Source organism: Ananas comosus, linkage group 14 (assembly GCF_001540865.1).
Source record: "Ananas comosus cultivar F153 linkage group 14, ASM154086v1, whole genome shotgun sequence".
NCBI lineage: Eukaryota > Viridiplantae > Streptophyta > Magnoliopsida > Poales > Bromeliaceae > Ananas > Ananas comosus.
Window position 1 is genome coordinate 10833649 of NC_033634.1, and position 6735 is coordinate 10840383.

The window sequence follows — 6735 nt, forward strand, 5'->3', positions numbered from 1 at the left end:
TTAAGATTACTGAATTTTATAAAATGAACCAAACATAATAATTTTATTTATTATAATCGAGTCTGGCTACTATACTTTTACGAGTATAGAGCCTCTTGTACTCATAAGTTTTTTGCCGTTTGATCTAACCTTTAATCATTTTTATCCGTTAGATTATACTATTCAACCAACAACCCACTCAACCCTAGGGGGCCAACTATAAACCTAACCGTAACCACTCTTATCCTAACCGCACATTTTTTATCTGAACGGTCAAAAAGTTATGAGTATAAAGGGCTCTATACTCATATGAGTATAGTAGCCACAACCATAGTTAGTTAATTCGCGAATTATTCGCGAATTTTTGAAATACCGAATAAAACTCCCGTTTTCGTATTTTTCCCAAAAATTCGGAATAATTCGCGTTTTTTTGGGTAAGAGGAATTATTCGCGAATTAAACTGGATTCGCGAATAATTCGGCCCAAAAAATCGGCCCAGAATCAGGTTTGCCTCGCCCCAAAACCCACTCTGCCTCAGGGCCCTCACGGCCTCACCCTGTCGCCCAAAAGGCCGAAAAAAAAAAAAAAAACAAAAACAAAAACAAAAACCTTTTGAAAAGAATCGCTCCCCTCCCACGAGTTCCCAAAAAAGGGTTTGCCCTAACTTCTCACACCTGACCCCTGCGGCGGTGCGGCCTGCCACCGACCCCTGCGGCGGTCGCCCTCTTCCCTTCCGGCCGGTCGTCGAACGCCATCGCGGAAGCCCTCCTCTTCAGAAATCGAAGACCGAAGATCGGGTCCTTCACTCTTCAGAAATCGAAACCCTCCTCGTCGCCTCTTCCTCTTCCGCTTCCGCTTCCGCTTCCGCTATCCAACGGTAGATCAGTAATCGGGTGGTTCTTTACAAACCAGGTACGATTTGAGTTTTCGGTGGTTCTTCAAAGCAAAAGTTGCAAGCGTTTAGTCCATCTGATGGATACTTTTTTATACACAAATGGCTGAGTGCTTAATTGAATGTGTCCATTCTCTGTTATGCACAAAGAAGACCCAAACATAGTGCTAAATAATAATCTTAATTAACTTAGGGACCAGGAACTCTTGTATTATACCTAGTCAATTTCATGATCTTGTCGTCACTTGCAAAAGGAAAATTTTGTTGTGGTCTTTCATGGACAATTGACTCAGTGGGGTTTCTACTTAATTTTTGAAACATAACTTTTTAGTATTAGAAATGCAGCATTTTTTCACTATATAATGAGAAGATCTGGAGAATAAGANACCCATATAATAACCGACCGTCCCTAAAGCAAGTAGCAAAGGGCTTGGTGGTTGGTATCCGAGGTCCCAGGTTCGAATCCTAGTTGATTCACATTTTCAGCTAAGTTTATTTCTAAATAAAATAAACGAAGCGGATAGCGTGCTATCTATCTCTCTCAAAAAAAAAAAAAAACCACCCATATAATAGGGGACAAAAAAAAAAAATTAGAGTTGAGATCCATGTATAATACATAGCGTATAACACTTCTATTTATTTATTTTTTTTTTAGAGATAGGTAGTATGCTACCCACTTCGTTTATTTTATTTAGAAATAAATTTAGTAAAATATGAACCAAGTAGGATTCGAACTTGGAATCTCGGATACCAACCACTAAGCCCTTTGCCACTTGTACTAGGGACGGTCGGTAACATCTCTTTTTGTTTAAACACCATTTCTATATATAATCAACAATATTATCCTGATTAGACTCTTATTTATACCCTTGACATAATATAATTGATATGAAATATATCCTATGTATTGTAACTGTTATAAAGAAGACTTTTTTTTCGCTTGATATTTGTGCGCTAATTTGGACCCGATCGAGTCAGCAGTTTTTGTTAACAAAAAAAAAAAAAAAAAAAAAAAAAAAAGAACTCTGAAAGTGATTCCAACCAGAAAATCTAGTATACTATCTATAAATACAAGCTTGGGAATGTATCTTGTTAGTGATTCTAATTTGATATACAAAAGTTCTAAAAGTAGTCTAGTTTTGCAAAAAAGTAATGGAAGTTATTGAAGTTGAAGTTATCAATGGATTTGATAGAATCTTTAAATTTTTTTAACTAAAATTACCTAATTTTAGAAAATATAGAAAGGATCTTTTTAAAAATATAAAAAGAGTTGGGGGGCCATTTCGAAATGGTTGATGAGCACTTGTTAGTTAATTCGCCAATAATTCATGAATTTTTAAATAACAAATAAAACAACTTGTATACGTATTTTTTTAAACTTTAAAATAATTCGCTTTTTAAGAGAGCGTTTGGTTGGGGGATAGGGGGAATAAGGAGTTATCTCTTTTTATCCCCAAACACAAAAAAAAAAAAAGGGTGTTGGATTGCTATCTCACCCTTTAACCGGTTATCTTAGGGGTTGGAACAGCTGTTCCAACTTTCCATCCTTATTTAATTTTAACAAAATTTAATTATAAATTATAAATTTTAAACATTTATAATTCGTAATATTAAAATTAAAATTTTATAATTTTAAATTCTAAATTGATATTTTGAATTTTTAAATTTAAAATTTGATATTTTAGATTTTTAAATTTAGATTTAATCTTAAATTTAAAATTTAAGCTTACTCAGAAATTTTGATATTGAATTTAAAAATTTAAAATTTATACTTTCAATATTTTAAAAAATTTAAGAAGGAAGCTAGTTATTACAGAGATATGTATATAGATATTTACAACAAGAACTATACCATATTTTATACCTTTTGGAGAAATGATTTGTTCCGGGAATATAAATAAAATAGCGTTTTATCTAGTATAAATGGAATAAGGAGAATAAATATTTATAAATAGAGGCACTTAATAATTATCTCTCTCATTATATTTGGAATAAATTTTAAAATTTAAATTTTTATTTTTAAATTTAAAATTATACTTTTAAATAAATTCAAAATCTGAAATTAAAACTCTCAATTTTTTAAATTCAAAATTTAAATTTAAATTTAAGTTTATAAATTAAGATCAAATTCTAAATTTCACACTTATAAATATCAAAATATATTTAAAAAATATAAATTAATATCAAATTAAAATTAAATATATAACTTTTAATTTTGAATATTACACAATCATATAAAGTTTTTAAAATAATAATTAAAATTAAATTTACAATTTTAAAATTTTAAATTTTTTAAAAAAAAAAGAAAACAAAGGGGGAAATAACTCCTTATCCCCCATCCTTGTTCCGTCAACCAAGCAGGGAATAACTATCCTCTGGACATCTGAATTGCGACCACAAATTTAAGGGTTAGAATTTGGATTCCCAGAATATTCCGCTATGAAGCTCAATTTGTCGGCGCGCGTCAAAACCAAAAAAAAAAAAAAACAAAAAACAAACAAAATCGCCTCCGATACTGTCAATCGTTGAGATCGTTGGTTTATCGTTGAATTCCAATCAGTATGAAGACGCACCCCCACCCCCGTCCACAAAAAAAAGAAAGAAAAGAAAAGAACCTCGCGGCTCTATTTAGCCCTTTGCTACTCTATCCCCTGCTCCCCCCACTCTCCTTTCCGCGCTCGATCGGCATATGACACCCAGGTTCAAGCACCAAGTCTTGGAATTAAGCTATTTAGGTCCAAAATTAAGATCTATCAAATCCATTGATCAACTTAGCAACCTTATATAACTATTTCGATTACTCTTTTTTTTTTTTTTTTTTTTTAGCACAACCAGTCCACTTTCAAAATTTAATTCAAACTAGAATCACATAACATTAAATCCAATCCAAGGCTTGTAATTTATGGATAGAACTAAATATATTTTTGTTTGAATCACTTTTAAGATTCTTTTTTCAAAAAAACCGCCGATTGGGTCCAAATTAGCAGCCCAATATCGATCGATTCAAAAATGGCTTTAAATTGTGATATTTTGATTCGTCAAAATTTAATTTATTGGCAATTTCTTGCTCAAATCTCTAACATTCATTGCAGTGCGACGACTTCAATTTAACTTATTAACGAGTGATTTGTCACTGGATATAGTAGTAACTAGTTTGATAAGGCATTATATATCCATTAATTAATATTATTATAAGATGCATCAACATGTCAACATTACTGAAATATCTTCAATTCCATATCGGTCAACCTATAAGTTAAAACTAAATGAAGAACCTTTTTCAACGATTATGATGAAATTACTATATAATACTTTTTTTATCAATAATAATGATTATTTAATTCACACGCAGAAACTTTAATACACTTTCAATTGATATGCTATCAATAAAATTTAGACGCATTTTTCATAGTATAAATTAAAACGCAACAAGTTCCGACATTTCGTGATTAAATTTCTTTTCTTTTCACTTGTCACTCCATTACGCATTTGATCCTCCAAAGATCAGTGCAAAATACAGCGAAAGACCGAGTGCGGTGCGCAACTACATCGCTTCGACGGGTCGAAAGACATTGCAGATGACAGAACGGGTTGATCCAATATCCGGGCCTCGAAACTCTCAATCAAACTGTCAAACTCCGTACACTTTGAAAAAGGATCTGGAACGTCCGCCGCTGCATTACCCCTCCAATTTCTAAACCTGAGACCACCTTTTGTCACACGCGAATTCGTACGTAATCGCTGACCCTGCTGGCTCTAACTGGGAATAGGAATTCCTGCAGCAGTGGGCAGCATACACATCAACGTTATTCCAAGGAAGGGATAAGTGCCAACTTCTGAGCCAAAATCTTCCAAACTCTTGCTTGATCAGCTGAAACTATCCTTCAGCTCGAAATCATACATTAAACTCATTAGCATCTTCTGTGAGCCGATCACTAGTCTGTCACCATTGTAGCAAACATAGATCGAGCTGTCAGTGAGTATCGATCTTCAATATACCAAGAAAATGTTGACTAATTTGAAGTTCTTCGCAATAAGACTGACGAATCTTACGTAAGCTGCATCCGTCAATTGGGACCTTTCTTTCAGAGCCTCTGTAAGAGCGCCAGAAAGTGAGCTGAACTCTACTCGAAGGTGATCCAAGCAGACGAACCCCTTGTTCGCTTTCTTCGATCGACACTCTTGTCTTGACTAACTCGAAACATTTGTGCTTCGACATCAAACTATGGGCTGCATGAATATTGAAGCAGAGGGACACTCCACTTCATCGGTATATCATCGAGAAGGTATAGTACATATCAAACACTCGGACAAGCAATCTGAACAGATCCCTGTCGTTAAGAAATCCAGTGATTCAGGCCTTTTACCTACCCAAGTAGTGCAAATCTTCCAGACGTTGAACTCGCTCTTTTCGGTCGAGCGTCTGACTCGAAGAATCATACTTTGTTTCCGCTCTCTATGAATCCTCCAATCTCAACGCCCGATACATTCTTAAACAAGTTAAAACTGTATGCATGGATAGTTTGGCATATCACTCCACCAGACCGTAATCGTCTTTGAGGTATGGCTGTAATCAGATTCAGGAATCTTAATTCCCGTCAGAAATCTTAACATAATTCCAGAAGGAGTGGACTATATCGAATTTCTCTAAGCCTGAGAGTACCTGCAATATTGACTAGCTCCCGATTTCTCGTGAACTTCTATGCATCCAACTACTTTAAATCCAAAATGTTCAGCAGCGCGCAGATTATGTTCGGAAAAATATCGGTGGCGAGATGAGCTTCAAATGAAATTATTGCTGGAAGAGTTTAAGATGCAACAAAAGATTTAGACAGATTCGGATTGCGCCCTTTATACAATTACACATATGAAATTCGCGAAAAGCTCTTGTCCATATCCTGCATGCACTGTTCTGCACTTTCCTCCAGGCCAACTCCTCGCTCACCATCCAATTTCCAGCTTCTCTTTCTCTTTTCGGATATCAGGGCCAGCTACGCCAGCCAGTAGCCCATTCCGGCGAAACTAAGTCTGAATCGTACTCTTTATCGTCATGCTGATGTCAGCCCTCTCTCCAACAAGCATCTGTAATTGCTCTTACAATTCGTTCGACTGCGGGAGAATCCCTCATTGTATCATCTTCGATCGTAGTCGCGCACATTCGTGTAACCTCCACCATCCGAACACGATCGACTTTCCATATGGAATCCCTTCAGGTCCAACAGGGCGCAAGTCAAAAGCATCCTTCGCTGCTCGTCTTCCCAACCTGTCATTAACTAAATCTTATATGTGCTAAGCACAGGTGAGCATGTCCTTCAACATGAAGTTCCGAAAGACGATGCGTGTTCTCGAATACGCGATTACGTTCTCCTACCTCCCATTCTTGCAACTTCTCTTTGTAGACTCGTGGACATGCTAACGAAGAGCCGAGGGCAATCCACTAACAAACCTCCTGCAAGCTTTCTTCCTTGGCTAAGGATTGTACTTCGCACTGCCGAGTTTACTGGTGATCTTCGCTAAACACATGGGTTTGAACAGCTCCCCCGCGTTGGGGTTCCAAGCACATTAAGATGATCCAATTTGATTTGTATAAACTGTCCCAGTTGCCGAATACCTCTTCAACAACGTGGTTCGTCAAACACTCATCTTTTGATTCCTCGCCATTAGACTGTGAATTCCGATTCTCGCTAGGTCTAATCGCTCCCACATATCATTCAGCACTCTAAACTTTCTGTTCTTTTAAAACATTAAGATCGGGGGGCAGAATATTCGACCGCGTCGTTATGCTCATCCTGCTTCAAGTAGGCCCAATCTTCTCGACTAATTCCAGTTGAAGGTTCTCTAACCTTGTGCACACCTTTTGACAG